This window comes from Halichoerus grypus, chromosome 5, assembly GCF_964656455.1.
Source record: "Halichoerus grypus chromosome 5, mHalGry1.hap1.1, whole genome shotgun sequence".
NCBI classification, from domain to species: Eukaryota; Metazoa; Chordata; class Mammalia; order Carnivora; family Phocidae; genus Halichoerus; species Halichoerus grypus.
The window spans coordinates 36086344-36104057 of record NC_135716.1 but is presented as its reverse complement, the minus strand read 5'-3'; the positions used below and the strand labels follow the sequence as shown (position 1 = coordinate 36104057).

General features: G+C 44.6%; 1 long non-coding RNA gene across 1 annotated transcript; it reads left to right on the top strand.

Annotated features, from left to right (window-relative positions):
* The first annotated feature begins 10671 nt into the window (after positions 1–10671).
* On the top strand, positions 10672–17091 carry LOC118523264 (uncharacterized). Its single transcript, XR_004911026.2, has 4 exons — positions 10672–10860; positions 10977–11272; positions 13554–13815; positions 16481–17091. It is a non-coding gene; the product is annotated as an uncharacterized LOC118523264 (long non-coding RNA).
* Positions 17092–17714: the final 623 nt, after the last annotated feature.

Sequence of the window (17714 nt, the reverse complement as noted above, 5' to 3'; positions counted from 1 at the left end):
ATTATTGACTATGTTATTAGCTATGGGCTCTTCACAAATGCCCTTTATTATGTTGATAACTCTACTTTTTATCTGAGAGTGTCTTAATTTCTACTTCATTTTTTGAAAGAGTTTTGCTGGATATAGAATTCTCAGTTGACAGGCTTTTTTTCTTTCAGCACTTTAAATATATCACCCCACTGCCTTCTGTTCTCCATGATTTCTGAAGAGAAACTATTTATCTTATTGAGGGTCCCTTGTGTATGATAAGTCACTTCTGTTGCTTTTGGGATTCTCTTTTTCTCTTAGGTATGTAGATTCATGTCTTTAATCAAATTTGGGAATCTACAAATATTCTTTCTACTCCTCTCTCTCTCTCTTCTCCTTCTGGGACTGCCATAAAGCATACATTGGTCCATTTAATGGTGTCCCACAGGTCTCTTAGGTTCTATTGACTTTTCATTTTTTTTTTCTTTCTGCTCCTCAGACTGGATACTTTCAACTGTCCTATCTTCAAGTTTGCTGATTCTTTCTTCTGCATCCTCAGATATACTGTTGAAATTCTTTAGTGAATTTTTCATTTTAGTTATTGCATTTTTCAGGCCATAATATCTGTTTGGTTCCTTTTTACAACAGTCTCATTTTTTTTCATACATTGTTTTCCTGATTTTCTTTATTTCCATGTCCGTATTTTCCTTTAGTTCTTTCAGCGTATTAAGATAATTGTTTTAAAGTCTTTGTCTAATAAGTCTGATTCCTGGGCTTCCTCAAGGATGGTTTCTATTTTTTGTTGTTGAAAACTGGATGTTTGAATATTATGTCATGACACTGAAAATCAGCATCTTCCTCTCCCCAAGATTTTCTGTTTTTTGTTATTGTGTTTTGTTTACTGATTGTTAAAGTCTGTAATTGTCCACTTGTTTAATGACTTTCCAAATTATTTTTTAAAATATTTTATTTATTTATTTGAGAAAGAGTGAGCAAGAGAGAGAACATGAGCAAGGGCAGAGGGAGAGGGAGAAGCAGACTCCCAGCTGAGCAGGGAGCCCAATGCAGGGGTTGATCCCAGGACTGTGGAATCATGACCTGAGCCAAAGGCAGATGCTTAACAGACTGAGCCACTAAATTATGCCCCTAAATTATTTTTGCAAAGCTTATTCCTGGTTGTATGTGTGGTCACACAGGTCTCTGTTCCATTAGCTTATGTTCAGCTAATGTTTGATAGAGATTTTGTTGAATGCCAGAAGCTAAGACAAAAACTAAACAAAACAAAACCACCAAAAAAAAAAAAAAAAGAAAGAAAGAAAGAAAGAAAAGAAAAAGAAAAACACAAAAAGCAAACACTTATCCTAATCTTCACAGATTGACTTTCTCCTGGAGCACTCCAACACTTAGGCTTGCATTGAGCCTAGGGATTGGCACAAAGTAAAAGCTGAGGGTCTTCTCGGGTATTTTCTGAGCATGCAGCTTGCTTGAGCTTGTGCATGGCTTTCTAAATTCCCCTGCATATACAGGTGCTTTTGAATGTCCTAATTTCCCAAAGAACTTGCCCCAGCTTTTCCTCCTGGATCTTAGGTGATCATTGGTGATCTGTATCTGGACCATAATCTTTTGCCTCAGGCTTCTGTGGGTTGTTAGTTCATCCAGCAACATTCTCAAACAATGTCCACTGCTTTTCTGGCCTGAGGTCTGAGTTAAGCAAAACTAAGACAAGCATCTTTTGGTAACCTCCAGACAGGTTAGAATGGACATACACAATAATGTGTGAACAAAATGTGTGTTAGAACAGATATAAACAATAATGTGTGAACACAGGGAACACAGGCTGCCATCTCTTCAAGACCACCTTCACAGTGGGGAGGGAGTGGGGCCAGAGCAAGCAAAAATGCCACACAATTTTCCTACCATTGTCAAGTTGCCTTTTTTTGATTTGGCATTTAGTTGACTGCTGTAAACCTTTGGCTGTTTTCTAGAGTTCTGACAAATTGGTTCTGAAAATTTCAGCTTGTTCATGTGTGTGTGTGTGTGTGTGTGTGTGTGTGTGTGTGATGTGTTTCTTCGGGGGAATAAGAGCTTACAGCTACCTACTCCACCATTTTGCTGGCGTCACTCCCAAGCTATACTTCTGATAGTGACATTATTTTTACCTCTATATTACTGTGGCCTGGGCAACTGGGTTACACACACAAAATCCACTTTGACCAAATTCTTGAGCTACTGTATGACTCCTGCTTTTTGTAGAGTAAGTTGAAAAGACCATGGGAAACAGACCAGGATCACACAGACAAACATCATTCTCCATAGGCCATAATTTTTATCCATGCACTATTGTAAATACTGTGTAAATAGCATCTACATTATGATAAAAGGCTTGCTAAAGTTAGTCTTCATTTACAATTAATAGTAAAAGGGAATTTTCTAAAATGTTGGATTGAATGTTCAACAGTTCTAGTTTGTCCCCATGACAAGTGCTGGCAAATGGGTTTAATCTTTTATAGTGCTGGCAGCCTAATGCAATGTGTGAAGGGTTACAAAGCCATGTCCTGGCTCAGGGGACAAGAGTTCCATAATCAGTCGGTGTTGTTTGTAAGGGGCACAGGAGGAAGGAGTGTCAACGTGTATATATTTCTGTGTAAGTAACTCAAAACTTAGTGGCTTAAAACAACAACAAACACTGGACTTCCAGTGAAGATGGCAGAGTAGGAGGATCCTAAGTTCACCTAATCCCGCACATACAACTAGAAGACACCCACATCGGTGTAAATAACCCAGAAAACAACCCAAAGACTGGTAGAACAAACTCTCCACAGCTAAATGTAGAGAAAAGGCCATATGGAAGAAGGTAGGAAGGGCAGAGATGGGTTGGGAACTAAATGGAACTGCGAGGCTGTCCACAGAAGGGAGGGACACCACGAGCAAAGTGAGAGGAGAGAAACAGACTCTAACACCAGGGAACCTGCAAAGGGAAGACAAATCCCCATAGCATTTGGCTTTGAAACCAGAGGGGCTAAATTTCATGAGTTCTTACAATCAGTGGGGCTTACGACCTGGAACTTTAAAAATCAGCAGTCTCATGGGGCAGCTAGGAGGGCAAGAGGAACCTGAGTCCTTGTCTTTAAAGAGACAGCACAATGAATAGTTCCATGGAGCTACAGCATAGAAGCAGCAGTTTGAAAACTGCTCGGAGTATACAGGAGGGAGAGTTGTTGACTCATCTAATAGCATGTGCTGGAAGGGCAGGGGCTCATTGGGAGATTTCCCCAGGAAAAAGGGAGCTGGTGGGTGCCATTTTCCTCCCCTGCCCTCCAGCATAAACACACAGACACCTGTGGGAACCAGCACTGGGCCTACTGTGTGCCCCCCCCCACATGCTCCTGTAGACATGCCTCCTCCAGCTCTAGGTCCCCTCTCACAGCAGACCCACCCAAACCTTGCTAACACTGTGGGACCTGCTCCCATGCTCTTCTGCAAATCCATCCCCTCCAACCTGATATGGCTCAATCCCCAATACCTGTAGGTCCCTCCCACCAGCGAGGACCTTGCTGGCACTGTGTGCCCTGCTCCTATGTTCTGCTGTAGTTCAGTACTACTGCATCTCTAGCAAAGATCTGTTCTGTCTCAGCTTAAGTCCAAGGTGGCCCCAGATTGACCCTAACAACACAGGGACAAAACCCTGCCCACAAAAAGTAAAGACAGCTATTGCAGATGACTAGACTGAAGATAAAAGCAGCACAACCACAACAGCAGGGCTCACACAACATGCATAGGAGAAACCCTGAAGTGCCAAGTTCTGGTGAACAGGGGACATTATACTGCAAGGCACTGTAGGAACCTCTTCTTCCTAAAATCACTACTTTCCAAGAGAGGAGAGATAGCTGACTTTCCTAACACGGAAACAGACAGAAAGTTAGACAAAATGAGGAGACAGAGGAATATGTCCCAAATGAAAGACCAGGACAAAATCACAGCAAGAGACCCAAATGAAACAGAGATAAGTAATATGCCTGATAGAGAATTTAAAGTAATGATCATAAAGATACTCAACAGACTTAAGAAAAGAGTGGAGGACATCAGTGGGACCCTTAACAAAGAGATAGAAAACAAAAAAGAACCACTCAGAGATGAATAATTTAGTAACTGAAATTAAAAATACAGTAGAAGGAATAAATAGTAGACTAGAGGAATCAGAAGAATGGATCAGTGACCCAGAGGACAGAGTAAAAGAAAGCAATCAAGCTGAACAAGAGAGAGAAAAAAATAATAATAAATGAAGATAGATTAAGTGACACCATCACGTGTAATAACATTCACATTACAGGGATCCCAGAAGGAGGAGAGAAAGGGGGAGCAGTAAATGTATTTGAAGAAATAATAGCTGAAAAATTTCTGAATCTGGGGAAGGAAATCAGAAATCTAGATACAGGAGGCACAGAGAGCCCCCAACAAAATCAACCCAAGTAGGTCCACACCAAGACACAGAGTAATTAAAATGGCAAAAACTAGTGATAAAGAGAGAATTTTAAAAGCAGCAAGAGAAAAGAAAACAGTTACATACAAGAGAACCCCCCAGGGAGCTATCAGCTGATTTTTCAGCATAAATTTTGCTGACTAGAAGGGAGTGGCTGAACGGGAAAAATCTGTACCCAAGAATACTCTATCCAGCAAGGCTATCATTTGGAATAGAAGGAGAGATAAAGAGTTTCCCAGACAAACAAAAGTTAAAGGAATTCATGACCACTAAACCAGGGCTACAAGAAATGTGAAAGGGGACTCTGAGTGGAAAGGAAAGTACACAAGTAGGAGTAAGAAAAATAGGAAACACAAAAGCAGTAAAAATAAGTATGTCTGTAATAATCAGTCAAGGGATTCACAAAATAAAAGGATGTAAATTATGACACCACTTACCTAAAACATGAGGGGGAGAAGAGTAAAGAATGGGTTCAAACTTAAGTGACCATCAACTTAATATAGACTGTTATATGCATAAAATGTTATATACAAATCTAATGGTAACCACAAATCAAAAACCAGTGGCAGATATGCAAAAAATAAAGAGAAAGGAATCCGAATAACAAAACAAATGGACAAAGAAAAAATAGAGACAAATAAAAAACCATACTCTTAACTTAGAGAACAAACTGATGGCTACCAGAGGGTAGGTGGGTGGGGAGATAGGTGAAATATGGGGATTAAAAAGTACACTTTTGATGAGCACTGAGTCATGTAGAGAATTGTTGAATCACTACATTGCACACCTGAAACTAATATAACACTGTATGTTAACTATACTGGAATTAAAATTTAAAAAACAAACAACGAACATTTACTATTTCTCATCACTTCTATGGGTCAGAAATTTGGGAATAGTTTGCTTGGGTGGTTTTGGTTCAAAATGTCTTATGAGGTTGCAGTCAAGATGTCGGGGGATGGAAATCATCTGAAGGCTTGCCAGGCTGAAGGATCCACTTCCAAGAAAGCTCGCTCATATAGCTGGCAGGTTGATACCACCTACCGGCACCAGGTCCAGCTCCTCTCTTCCTGGGCCTCTCTAAAGGGCCACTTAAGTGTCCTGAAAACATGGTGGTTGACGTTCACAAAAGAAAGCAAGCCAAGAGAGAGCCGGGCAGAAGCTGTTGTTTTTATGACCTAAAGTCAGAGTCACATAGTATCATTTCTGCCACGTTGTATTCCTTCGAAGCAAGTTACTAAATCTCAAGAGGAGAGGAATTAGGTTTTATCTTTTGAAGCAAGAGGAGAGGAATTAGGTTTTATCTTTTGAAGCAAGGCATGTCAAAGAAGTCGTGGACATATTTTAAAACCACCACACAGCACTATGCCAGGTTTCATTGACCTACCTGAACACCCACTGAACCATCACACAATCTGAGCAACATAAAATACTGACTTATTTTATGAAAAATATTAATTAAAAAAATGCAGACTCAAAGGTAGAGAATGTGTGAGTGTGTGTGTATGGGTGTATGTGTGTGTGTGATAGAAGAGGAAAAAATGAGAGCTTCCTGGTTTCTTGGGGAATTACTCAAAAACAGCTTAAGGGAACGCCAACAATATAACAGCTCACATCTCAAGGAGTGCTACATCTAGAATCTATCTCTTAGGATCTTGGCAGAGAAAGGCGGGCAGGAAAGGGGCCTGATTTTGCCCCCCTTACTGTCTTTTCCCCAGAAGTTTCTGCCACAAGATCAGGATTTCAAGCCCTAGAGCAGACTCTAAGTTAAAAGCAGGCCAATTGAGCAGAGCATCCCAGTTAGGTTCAGTCAGTGCACACAGTTCCCTTGCTTCACGGAAAATGCCCAACAGGTCAAGGCCACTGGCAAACAGAATTACAATGTGAGAGGAACATATACAAACACCTGCATTCAGTACTTCTCACTTGGGTGCAACAGAAAAACTAACACTCAAGCACAAAACGGTGGTCTTTTTTTTTTTTTTTTTTTTTTTAAGATTTTAGTTATTTATTTGACAGAGAAAGAGACAGCGAGAGAGGGAATACAAGCAGGGGGAGTGGGAGAGGGAGAAGCAGGCTTCCCACTGAGCAGGGAGCCCGATGTGGGGCTCGATCCCAGGACCCTGGGATCATGAACCGAAGGCAGACACTTAATGACTGAGCCACCCAGGTGCCCCACAAAATGGTGGTCTTGTTTTCTGGATGTTGGGTCCTGAGTGTTAGATGGTCTGTGACCTCTTAGCTTTTAAGTATGTTTCCTCTGACTTTAAGCAGCAGATTCCTCTCAGCAAGAGAGCACTGTGTACTTTCCAAGGTTGGAAATGGTAGGTTTTCAGAGCAGAGTGAAAATATTGTGTTGACAGCCCTTTGCCTGCTTAAGGCAGTGGGGTTGTTTATTTGGGCTGGAGCACAGCTTTGTTGAGGCAGAGAGTCATGGTCCCATCATCAGGGCTGCCTAGCAACAGGTCCATGCCATGTCACAAAATTTCAAATTGGGCTGGGCCACAAGTACCCATTTGGGGGGATTTCCACATGACAGTCCTGCCCTCACTGTGTCATATTGCTCCTAAAATCTGAGTCACATTGCAAGATCCAAGAGTAATTATTCAGTGTCCCCCCACATTCTCTTCTTGGAAGAGTCAAAAAGAATATTTGTTGTTTGAGTACATTTCTTTATATACTACAGAGATTTGGTCACTTCGGATTACTGAAAATATTTAACTTTAGTTAATAAACAAGTCAGTTTAATATTTAGCAAAGTAGCTGAATGTGTACTGTGATCATACTAGCAACAAAAACAATGCATTTTAAAGACATAGTTTGTCATTAGAAATATTATCACCAGGGAAAGAAATCCTGTGTGGGCATAAAGATTTATCCTATATCAGATTGCAGGGATTGCACATGGTTTAAAGAGAGACTAATTTATAATCCATTCATTTATTGAACAAGCATTTCTGGAATGACTACTAGACTAGACTAAGTAGCTAGGAAAGTTAAAACATTTGTCACCTGCCTTCCTAGAGCTCACAGTATGGCAAGAAGGAGATAATAGGGTAACCTCAAGTGCTGAGGGGAATATAATGAGTGTTTGAGAATTATAATGTGTAGAGGGAGAAGTTAAAGCAAGGGAGGAAGGTTTAGAGACTAGAATGTGCTTGAGGAGGCAGGGGGTTGGTTCTCCATGCTGGAGAGTAAATGGGATATATGCAGCTCACCTCCCAGGTTGTCCCGAAAATAGAGCCAACAGCAACATACCCCTTTCCCCTACTGATAGAAACTGGGCATAGGATGGTATTTTTGTTGTGTAAAATTGTGAACCTGTGTATCTTTGTGGTAAACTACTGTTGACATTGGCCCTGCTTTGCACTATTTATGATTTTAAAAAGCAATATTGATTTTATTACAAAGGGACTATTTTTCCTCATAGGGTTTGTTGATTAATGTCTGTTGCAGTTAAAGTCTCAATGTAGCCGCTATGGACTTGGGTCACTTAATCCTTCTATCAGATGTTTTTATTAGCTACTGTGCATTACGTATTCAGGAACTCAACATTAAGTGGATTTATGTTCAAATCAGGTTGAAGGCTTGGGTTTTGGAATTAGTGTTTTTTCTCTATTTCACTCTTTAGACACTTTTTGTGGATAAATTCAAAGTTAGGAGGTTAATATCAATTTGTGCCAGTTCCAGTTTTTAACCAGAATATATACAAGGTAGACTATTGATCTTAAGTTATTGCCTCTGTTGCCTCTTAGGGGCATAAAACGAAATCTCTCCATCTTTTTATAGTAACTTTGACAAAACAATGTACAAGAGATGTTGGATGTATACTTTTTTTTGGCAAAGATAATGGCATATTCATTGCTGCTAATTACAGAACTATGGCTAACGTTAACCAGTTAAGTCAAATACCAGCCACATTTGCTGAGTGGTGCTAACATTTTGGACGAAGCTCAATTTGGGTTTATCTGGAAAGTTCGAAATATTTAGTTCAAGAATCATTTCAGATCATAGGTACTCATTTCCTGTTAAGATTAGTTAGCTAAGCGGCGCCTGGGTGGCTCAGTCGGTTAAGCATCTGCCTTCTGCTCAGGTCATGATCCTGGAGTTCCAGGACTGAGCCCTGTATCGGGCTCCCTGCTCAGCGGGGAGTCTGCTTCTCCCTCCGCCCCTCACCCCACTCATGCTCCCTCTCTCTCTCAAATAAATAAATAAATAAATCTTTAAAAAAAAAAAAAGATTAGCTAACTAATATCCAGCTAGGATGGGTCAGGTAGCAGGACAGAAGAAAAAACAGGTAAAATAGATATTAATGTTAAAAATGACACAGTTGGATCATTGATAAACTTTTTTTAAATTTAAATTCAATTAGTTAACATATAATGTATTATTGGTTTCAGAGGTAGAGGTCAGTGATTCATCAGTCTTATATAATACCCAGTGCTCATTACATCACATGTCCTCCTTACACTGATAAACTTTTTAAAGTAAATTACGATAAATAGGAATCTTGAGATTGGCAAGGATAATGAAGGAGTTAGACCAGATAATATTGAGATAGGTGTAGAGATAGATGTGATTTAATATTTCAAGTAGAGAAAAATAAACATAGATGTTTCTTACCTATTTGATTTAGCTCTTGTTCTTATCTTTGTGTAAGGTTCAAATTTCATAATACAAAATATGTTCTTGAGATCTGGGGTTTTCTCCAAAATGGATTTGTTTTTGAATGCAATGCCAAGAACATCAACAAATAAAGTTTAATTGTTCATTGCTCTTTTTTTTCCCCTTTAGCTTAGTCTTTAAAATACTTCTCAATTGTGAAACCAGTTATTATCCAGAAATGGCATATATCATATTTTCCTTCACAATTTGACATACCCAAGACATTATTTTTCTTCCAAAGATATTTCACCTTATTCTCTTCAATGTATATATGTGCTAAGGGTTAGTAAATTGTTTTCATTAATATTCTGGAAAGGGAAATAGTTTCAGGATGCTCTGAAAGTTGGATTTCTTTGGAGTTGGCAGACCTGAGTTCACATTATGTCTTACTTCATACTTCTGATTCCGTACTTCCTAGTAATGTAACATTGGGCAAGTCCCTCAACCTCTTAAAACCTTTGTCACTAATTTGTAAAATGAGAACAGTGATGACATCTACCATATAAAACTGTTTTTAAGGATTAGATTCAAGTTGAGTGTTTATTACAGTTCCAAACACTACAGGAAACGTTAGCTCTAACTGCAGTTATCATCCCAAGTATTTGTCATGGGCTGAATTGTGTCCGCCCACCCCCAGATTCATATGTTAAAGTCCTAGCCCCCAGTACCTGAGAATGTTAGTATATTTCTAGATAGGGTCTTCCAAGAGGTAAGGAAGGCAAAAGGAGGCCACATGGGTGGGCCCTAGTCCAGTATGACTGGAATCCTTACAAGAAGAGATTAGGTTATAAACACACAGAGGAAAGGCCACATGAAGATGTAGGATGGATGTGGCCATTTGCAAGACAAGAAAAGAAACTTTCAGTAGAAACCAACCCTGCTGACACCTTGCTCTTAGACTTTTAGCCTTAAGAATTATGAAAATTTAATTTCTTTTTTTTTAAAGATTTTATTTATTTATTTGAGAGAGAGCGAGAGAGAGAGCACAGAGGGAGAGGGAGAAGCAGATTCCCCACTGAGCAGGGAGCCTGAGGCGGGGCTCGATCCCAGGACCCTGGGATCATGACCTGAGCCAAAGGCAGACGCTTCACTACCTGAGCCACCCAGGCGCCCCGTGAAAATTTAATTTCTGTTGTTTAAACCACTTAACCTGTGGCACTTGCTACAGAGACCATAGCAAACTAATACAGGACTACTGACAAAAAGAATATATTCCTAAATTACAAGTGTAGATAAGGAACCTTTCTGAAAGCTATTAGGTTTGGTCTGTTTCTATCATTTCCTTGCATGGAAAATCATCCACTGCGTGCTCTAGTCTCTGGCCCTATGTTGCTGTCTGTGGGATTTGGCTAGCCCGAGTCAGGCCTCAGATGGAATACAGACACAAAGATCATGGCACTGTTGTAACCAAGATGCCCCAGAACATAATATCAACAGCTTAATGATTTGGCATCTGTTATGTCAATACTGGTTAGAGCAATAGGTCTGGGGGTGACAGAGGCAGAGGTGAATCAGAGTGAGTTTCATATTTAAACATCACTCCATGAGAATGGTTTATATTTTTCTCCAAACAGAGCGAGAAAGATGTTGTTTGCTCATTTAGTGTTATTATGGGAACAAAATCATTAAACACTATAGATTTTGTTTTCCTTAAACCAGATGGAATCATGGTTTCATGGAAACCGGGGATAATAATGCCCACATGGACGGCTGATTGCTCTTGGCAAGACAACTCCTCTGAACTCCAGGTGACTCTTTTTTTGTTGTTGTTCATAGCAATTTGGACTTCCTTTCCTTCCTTCTTCCAAGCCCGTCCTTGCTGACTGCTCATCTGTCCTTCACTCTGCTTGTTTTCCTCTGGCAGACCAGCGTAGGCCAGATGTGGGCACGTGGGCCCCACTGACAACAAGAGAAGCCTCTTGCCCTCCTTTCAAACCAAGGCTCAACTCCTCCAGAGACAGGAAGCGAGGACTTCCCCAGCCCCACGACCCTCAGGAATGTCCGCAGCCACACTGAAGCCCTGAATGCTCCCTCACGGATGAAAAGCAGCTTGTCTTTTGTCATTGGAAGGCAAAGAAGAAAAACAACAACAACAACTAAGTCATTAAAACAAATACCAGGGAACGTACAGGAGGTTGGCTCTCCGTACGCGAGCCGGAGGTATGTGCTTGTAAATCACAGGTGGTAGGGAACAGCACGCAGTCCGGGTCTCCGCAGGCCTTTCTGGAGGGTCGTGCAGGTGCACGGTGCTTGGCAGAGTGAGTGGCCCCTTCAAGTCTGCACCGAAGGGGCCTTGCTTATCGCATCCTGGTCCTGCCGCTACTACTCACCACTGGCAGCATCTGGCCGGCAGCAGCGGGCAAAGGACAATCGTGGTTTGCAGAGTCCCCAGCGTCACAGAGCAGAGGGGCATTTAGAGCGAAGAAACAGGAGCTTAGGAGCTGTGACGGTCACTAAGCTGAAACCTCGTGACCGCCCTGAGAGGCAGAGCAGATACTGTCCCCTCCAATTCCTTAGGTCAGTGACCCGCTGAGGTCTTGGGAGTAGAACTGGGACGGGGCTCTAAGGCTTAGTGGTGTGATGCCCCGTCTGCCCTCAGGTCATGCCTGGGAGGCCAGCAGCCCTGCCTGGCTGGATCCAGGCTGGATCCTCACTTGATCCAAGCCTGGCCTGATCCCCACCTGGTCAAGAGCACTGTGGAGATGTGTCACACTCTCACCACCACCTCCCCCACCCCCCACCCGCCCCGCCAGCCTCAGTCAGCCCCTGGCCACATTGTTTCTTTTACTGAGAACGTTCATTATTGTGGGATATCGGAGGGCTGCCTGGAACGTTCCCTGCCCTGTGTTTTCCAGAGAACAGATTATCAGGAAGCCCTTCATCTCTGCCAACAAGAGAGATCTCTGGATCTCTCTGGCACAATGACTGTTTTGATCTGTTTCCTGCTATATCGTGCATCGAGAAAAGGAGGCGCAAAGAGTACAGGTTGGAGGTACAAGCCCCAAGTCCAGACTTTTCCCAGCTGGGAAGGGCCAAGTCTGGAAATTGTGCGCAGTGCTCTAGCAGCTACGGCTTTGCCTTGCTCTGTAGAAAGCGCACGGGGCCTGATGGAAGCTGCAAAGTCAAACCATAACAATTGACCTCGGGCCCGGGAGGTGATGATACATTGAGTTTACACTCTGTGCCCAAACCTATTCCATCTTGGCCTGCTTGCAGCTTATACAATAAGGCATTTCTGAGCACAGGGGGTTGGCCCAGGCAACAGTGCTGGGGAAAGAAAACCAAGTGTTTTGTGCTGCCTCCCAATCAGTGTGCCTGCAGTCTTGAGCAACTGTGAGAGAGGCCAAGTTCAGATGGCAGGCAATCCGTGGCGCTTGGAATTCCCCCTGAGGTTCCCATGGAGATTCCCCTGAGAGGGCTGCTTCCACAAGCCCCAGGCTTGGACGGAGCAGGAGGGGCTTGTGTTAATGAGGAAGGAGGTCCCAGAGTGTCCGGGTTGGGACTGGGGTGGGTGGCCCCAGTGGCTGCCTTTTGGGGGATGGGCCTTGGTAAGAAAAGCAACTACTTAAAAAGTCCGCTGAGAGGAGCATTTCAGGTACTCTCTCCAGACATGAGGTAAACCCTCTTGGAAGGGTGACTCCCCAGGACCATTCCCAGCTGCTCTGGTCACTCTCCTGGGACACGGTTGTCTGGACCAGGGGTGGCAGAGAAGTCTGAAGATAGAAGTCCAAAGATAGACAGCTCGCGGGTCCTCCCTCAGGCCCTGAGGTAGCCTAGCTGTTAGTAGCTATTTGCTGCCTCGGCCACATACCCCACAGACCCCACAGTCATGTCACCCTGACCTACCCAGGTCTGGAGTGGGAATGAAGGCTGAGTGGGCTTCTCAGTGGGCCTCACTGCCGTGCGAATCGAAATGCTTGGACAAGAGACAGTATTGTCAGTCTGCTTGCTCAGACACCCTTTGTGCCTGTTTGTTCATTCCTTCATTTTTCTAAGTAGAGCTCTCGAGACGTGTCAGGTTGGACGCCAGGCCCTTGGGGTGCACAGGTGAGCAGGCCAAAGTCACTGCTGAGCCCACAGTAGGGAGAAGAAGCAAGTCTGAGTGATTACAGGGCAGTACATGCATTTCCACAGGAGCCCGGTCCCCATGCCGAAGGATCCACTAGAGAGGAAGAGCTCCTAACTCAGTCATGCAAGATCGGGGAAGGCTTCCCGGAAGAAGTGACAGCTAAGCTGAGACCTTGGGCCTAGTTCAAACCCAAATCCCCACTTTGGTCTGTCTCTGAAGCTTACCTCTTGCCCTTCAGTCCGGCTTGTCTCTCCACATGTGCTACTCAGCCTCTTCCCTTTGCTGGTCTTGTCCTGACCCCATCCACACCTGCCCCCCCACATCAAGCCTCCTTTATCTCTAAATCTTTATTGGGTGTTTACTCTCTGCCAGGCACTGAGCTAGCAACTTGACGAAGATTACCTCACAGTCACTCGGTGAGAGAATGGAGTCCGTCTGCGTGGGTTCAAATCCCAGTTCAGCTTCCGCAAGCCACGAGACCTTGGGGAAGATGGTCCACCTCTCTGCGCCTCTGTTTCCGTAACTATACAGTCAGCCTCATGAAAGTACACACTCCAGAGCGCCAGTGTCGGGAATAAGTATATTCATGTACGCAAAGTGCTCAGAGTGCCATCGGGGATACCTGAAGAGCTGCGTAAGTACTTGCTGGTGTTGGGGTAGCCTCCATTTTAGAGATGAGGAAGTCAAGGTTCAGAGAAGTTTGTCCCAAGGTCACACAGATGGAAATGGTCAGGGGCAGGATCTGGAGGCAGGCTTTCCAGCTGCATGTCCGGAGTGCCCTTCTCCACGACACACAGCTCTGTCTGCTCTCTGGCTGCCTCTGACACCACCTCTGGTTCCGAGTCCCATCTATCTGCTCCCGGGCCGTGGAGCCCACGGCCGTGACCTCCGCCCTGCTAGACTGCCTGCCCCCTGACCCGCTGGAGCAGCCGAGCCTGCTCCGGCCCCGCCCGGCCCACACCTGCCCACTGGCACGCACAAGGGTTTGGGCCCCGAGGCCCCTGTCTGCCCGAGCCCATCTGCTCAGACTGGCTGTGCTCATGCAGAGGGGGCAATGGGCCGCCCGGAAAAGGCTGTGTGGAGGGGAGGAGGCAGCAGGAGGACAGCCGAGGATGCTGGAGTGCTGGAACAGGGGGAGATGGAGGAGGGTCACAGTGGAGGGACAATGGGGCCAGAGGAGCATAAAGCGGGCGTAGCGAGGCTGGTGGGGAAAGAAGGGTTGCAGGTAAAGGAAAAATGTTGCTTTGTGGAGGCTTTTGAATGTGACAGCTTATAGGCTCAATACTGACTAAGGCACTGAGCACCAATTTCAAGTGGAAATTCCTACAATTGTTCTAAAAGGTCTCAGAGCAACTCACTAGGTCTCTGTGAGCCCACCCTTCAGTTCTTTTGGCCGTTTGGTAGGAAAAGTGACCTCATGAAGGTGGGATTGACCGGAGTGGGAAATTGGGTGAGAAATTGGGGCCTGTGATCTCCAAGTTCGTGCCCTTTCTGTGACCTCGGGAGAGATGACTGTCTTTCCAGAGCCTGTTTCCTCATCTGGAAACTAAGGGAAATTTTGCAGTTTTCCTCTGAGGGGTATTTTGAAGAGTAGTCATAGACCGTTTTCCAAGCACCAAGCGTCAGATGTACAGAAAGAATGCTGGCGTTTCAGCAAATCGACAACTCAAGTTTTCAAATCCACTGTTCTTTCCATCCAGGGGCATTTTCCTAAAGAGGGGCCAGGTTAGTCCCAGTGGATTCAATACTGTATTCGTCTACTCCTGAAGAACAAATATCAGAGTTATTTATTTATTCAAGTTTCGTTGGAGACATTTCGGGCCATTATCCTCTAGCTGGACCATTGAACCTGCACTTGGAAATGAGAACCAGCTGACTAAATAAACAGTTGCATATGGCAAAGAAGCAGGAAACCCCTCCCCAAAGCTAATAATATTAACAAACTTCCACGGGACACACAATCCATAATTAATGACAATTTGGGGGGAAAAAAAAGACATAAAAACTTGGAATTTGAAATCTGAGTCTGAGAACAGGCTGGTGAGGGTTTTTTTTTTTTGCTCAGAATCTGTCCACCCTTTTTTCTGGCCCCCTTTCCTTCTGACAGCCACATTTATTCAAATTCTTTCTGTAAATGTCTTTAGTCTGAGGATTTAGATCTTGGGATTCAATCTTTCTTGCCCAGACTCCCAGAGCAGCCTGTCAGTAGGAGCTTATTAAAAACCTCACTATGTCATGTGACCTGATGTGACTGATTCTAGCTAAACTCACAGGAAGGTTGGTCTTGCTTTCAGAAACCAGTTCCCTGGCAAGGCTGCCTTTGGGGTCAGATTCAGTGACACTGAACCACATGTGAGGGCAGACTCCAGTCTAAGCACCTAGGCCAAGATTCAGCAGGCCGCAGGTGCCTAGGGAATGGGCTTGACTTCCTGGACCCGCTCCTTAGGAGAAGCACCCCACCTAAGGCTCTAGAGCATTCCAGTTCCAGTGCAGCCCATACAATGCCAACATTCAGGAGCCATTCACCAGCATGTTCCAGGAGATCATATCACTCTCCACACTTTCTCTCGAGTGTGTTTGGGACAGAAATGGCTAGTGACCTCTGAAGAGTCATGGTCTCCTTCCAGAGTGAATAGTGGCTGTTGAAATGCAGCTAACCATCCAGGGTCTACATTCCTGAGACCCTCAACCCTCCCCAGGTGATTCATTCTGACCAGTGAAATATGAGCCTGAGTGATGTGACATTTTCTGGCTGAGGTGGTTAAGTACCCAGCGTGTCTTCCCTCACTTTCTTCCCACCTAGGAGCTCTAAGGGGCAGGAGCCCGGGGCCCAGAGTCACTGCGTGGAGGAGAAGCCCAGAGCTGCATGAGCAGGAGACTGTCTGCTTAGAGTTTATGGGAGCAGGAAATAAACTTTTGTGTTCAGCTGTTAGGATACAGAGCTGGTTATTGCCCCATTAGCCTATACTGACTAAGATCAGGCCGTGTAGCATTTCCTAAACAGCAACGGGCCTTAGGGTAAGGGGGAATCCCCCAGCTCCTAACTTTCTCTGTGCAGAAAACACCAGTCCTGCCCACATGCCTGTGGCCTCGTTGGAGTCCCTGTGAGTCTCTCTCTCTCTCCACGCTCCCAAATGGAGCCTCTCTGTGAGGAAACAGTAAAGCACGCATAGAAGTGAAAAGCATGGTCTCTGAATCAGACTGCTCAGGTTCAATTCCAAACGCCACCACTTACTAACAGGCGAGGCCTTCGGCAAGTAGCTTAACCTCTCTGACTTCAAATCCTCTCTCTCCACCAGGGGGATATTACTTCGCAGAGTCGTCATGGGGAACAAACGGAACATTCTGGGTAAAGTACCTGCCACACAACCAACAGAGCAAATATTAGCACTACTGTTACTATTCACTGAGCCTGCTTCAGAATCACAGATGTGCAGACTGACGCCGCAATCGATACCATCGATACTCTGGTCTCTCCTCCTGTTTCCTCTTCACGCCGATAATTCCCACCAAGAACTCACACTTTTCTTTCATGGGTATTTGTATTTCTTCTACCTCTGTCCCCCAGATGTCACCCCTCCTTCTAGTGTTTACCTGAGGTGCTACAACAAATTTAGGGACTTAGAAGCATCTTGCAAAATGAGAAGTAGGTGGATCCAAAGAAGTGGGCCCAAATGCGTGTTGAATGCATGTTTATCTGCTTCAGTAGACAGTGGATCCTGTTCAAGAACTACCATCCTCGTGTGTAAGCATCGCCCTCCATGGCCTCTCCCCAGGCTTTTGTGTTGCCAGAAGCTCTTAGGAGCTGTTGTAGTGCAGAAAGCAAAAAGGGGAAAAGGATAGGAAGTACCCCGACTGGTACTAGAGAGGGTTTCCTCCAACATTTCAGCAGAAAGAGAAGCTAGAGCATGTTTGGGGTAAGAAGGAAACAGATGGAAGAGAAGAGGAGGACTGTGAGCAGTGTGGCCCAGACATGTCTCTCCTTCATGATGGTCAAGAAGCACAAATAAAGGACAGAAGTTAAATAGAGTTGCTCTGTGGGGGCTGGACTGTCTTTCGTGTAGCACGGCCTTACTCTGTGACCGGACTGCAGGGGCCCCAGATTCAGTAGAGTCATAAGACATTTTTGCAGAGCTTGACATTAGTCTTCCAGTCAGATCAAGGAGCTTATTTGAAAATTCAAGTCAACACTTGCCGCGTTTGTTCAGCTGAGGGACAGGATCAAGGAGTACATCTGGGGCAACAGGTGTAGAAAAGCCACGAGAAAGGCCGGCAGATTCCCAAGATGAGGCGGCACCCGTGCTTGGTTCTTGGCTCTGTAAATGCTGAACAAACCAAGAGGAGTGCAGCCAGCATGGAGGCAGACTTCCCTAAGCCCAGACTCTCTGCACGGTCTCCTCCTCTTGCGATGAATCAACCATCGCGGCCATCTGAACGCCTCGGAGCCTTGACTGTTGGTCTCATGTTAGGTTCTGGTTGGAATTCAGATTCACTCACAGCCTCCAGGCCTCTGAGCTCTGACTGAACCTTTCC